Here is a 2500-nt window from a genome sequence, read left to right as displayed (position 1 = left end):
GGCAAAAAGAAGGTTGACTCCTGATGTTAAAGGTAAACATAAAAGAAAAGAAGTACAAAAAAGCGCAGAGGTTTTTTCGGCGCAGTTGAGTTTTCTGTACAAAGTATAAGCTGAATAATACTCAGCCACGGCCCAGGAACCTCTTAGCCTCAACCCATGAAACTATAAGCCACAGTCCATGAAATTCTAAGCCACGGCCCATGAAACCCTCAGCCGTGCCCCATGAGACTCTCAGCCGCGGCCCATGAAACTATCAGCGGCAGTCCATGGAACTCAGCCACGGTTCATGAAACTTTCAGTCACAACCCGGTGGTGGCCCATGTTGTTGGCCCCTATAGTTGTGCCAGACACACGATCATGGCTAAATTTAACCTTAGATTAGATAAAAACTGCTTAGGCTAGAGGGCTGCAATTTGGTATTTTTGAAGATCGGAGGGTGGATGACCAATTTATTATGATTTGAGGTCGGGCAGAATGATTGCGGACGGGCAGACAAATAGCCATCTCAATTGTTTTCCTTTTACAGAAAACTAACAAAAGGGCGAGCAACTCATTTCTTGAAAAACCCACAATCCTGATAACAAATTTATATAAGAAATCCACATACTACAGTTTGGAAGCGTCAATGCTTCCTTCTTCTTCAGCATTTCTACGCAGAAGATGGAGCATGACGCCCCAAAACTATAAGTGAATTTATTATCCATATTTCTCAACCAAGCTGTGCTTTGTATTCATGTTTCAAAGTTCGATACTGACCTGTTATCATCACCTCGTTTGTATCGAAAACCATGAGTTAGTGATAACAAAAGCAGACTGAAGGAGAAGGAGAAGAGATTACGTCTGACGTATTCTCTTGTGCGTCGTTCCATTGTGCTTTCATGCCTGTTTTGTAAATTGCTTTCGGCACTGGAGCTTTCATTGGCTCCTAAGCAAGGCTTTAGAAACAAATTGCCATTAAAAGACCTCTTGTTCGTTTGGAAGCTCTGTATTTTTCTTCTACTAATAGGGAATTGAGTGTTGTAACAATGCGTCGATTGTAAAGATTGTGAAATAGAATATTTCACTTTGGTTCTAATGGTTCTAATGTTTTCCCAGGCTTTTACTGACGTGGAGTTGATATGATGATACAATTTGCACTGTACAGACGCATACAACCATTTCTCCAGGCTTGATTGCAACACAAAGTCAGTTGTTTATAAGACAGATGTTCGGATATTGTAGATGAGCATTTAATTGACTTCACTAAGATCTGCCATGGTGTATTCGTAATTTGTGTCGCCAATATTGTGAAATATCTTCTCCTGGCGTCATGCAAACCAAATCGCCATGAATGATTAAAAATATAATCAGTAACATATAGTAACTCCATTTATTGTTAAATGCAAGTTGTAAAAATATAAGCCTCATTGGATTAAGGTATTAAAAGTGCCGCAGTTTATGTTTTACAGTATTCAATAAATTAACATCTTAAGCAGTTTTCATTTACATGCGAGGTTTAATTCATGTACAAATTTTAGATTTTTCATCATTAAGCTTGAAAAAATACGCGAAACAGAGCCCCTTACTATTTCAGAAACTAATTTCCATTACTTGTAAGAAATTCTTATTCAGAGAGAGAATAAGTGGCCACTTTCCAGTGATGACACTTTTACGTTTCAATTCTGAACAAACGGTGAAGTTATATTAGTATAACTGAAAATAGTTCATTAACATCATGTAAGTCAAATAAAACAGACCGTTGTTTGCAGTCTCGAACTACGCTGCAGATCTCTTGAAAAGTATAAATGATCCCGATATATATAATTTGTCCTTAGACCTTTATTTTGAAAATAAATATGACATGTAAGGGGCATAGGATGGTAGACCACTTAAGGTTTATCAGACAACATAATGTTAAAGAAAAATTATTGAAACAAAAGTCACCTATAACATTTTAACTTGAAATTCTTGGACTGTTGACTACTTTATAGAATTACCCTTACACTAAATGTATTAAGGAAATACCTGCATGATGCATTTATTTGTTTTCTGTTGAAGAAAAACGATTAACTTCAAACTGATTAACAAAGAGGACCTTACCGTGTCGCAATGTATATTTGCGTCACCTTAATGAGATTTTGAAACGAGCAGACATAACATCTGAATGACAACAATTCAGCAATTATCAATGCTGGGAAATAAGCACTAAAGCTGACGCAATGATCATTTGCCAATTTCCCCGTCTAAACAATGATGATATTGGGAAAAACGAATTCGTATTTTATTGAACGGATGACAATCATACTATCTTTTTTTATTTACGTTACATCTTGTGAGCTCATTCAATAAAACTAGTAATGAGGTAATTGCCATTTCGAAACCAGCGTAATTTTGAATCTTTTGGGAAGAATGTTTGTAAATTGAATCGCATCATATACGATTTCTTTTGAATATAAAATTTACGCAAACAGATAATATTGCATTAATTGCTTTAAGCTCAGAGAACCACGTTCTGCATGAC

This window comes from Macrobrachium nipponense, chromosome 32, assembly GCF_015104395.2.
Source record: "Macrobrachium nipponense isolate FS-2020 chromosome 32, ASM1510439v2, whole genome shotgun sequence".
Taxonomy (NCBI): Eukaryota; Metazoa; Arthropoda; class Malacostraca; order Decapoda; family Palaemonidae; genus Macrobrachium; species Macrobrachium nipponense.
Note: the sequence above shows the minus strand (reverse complement) of the source record.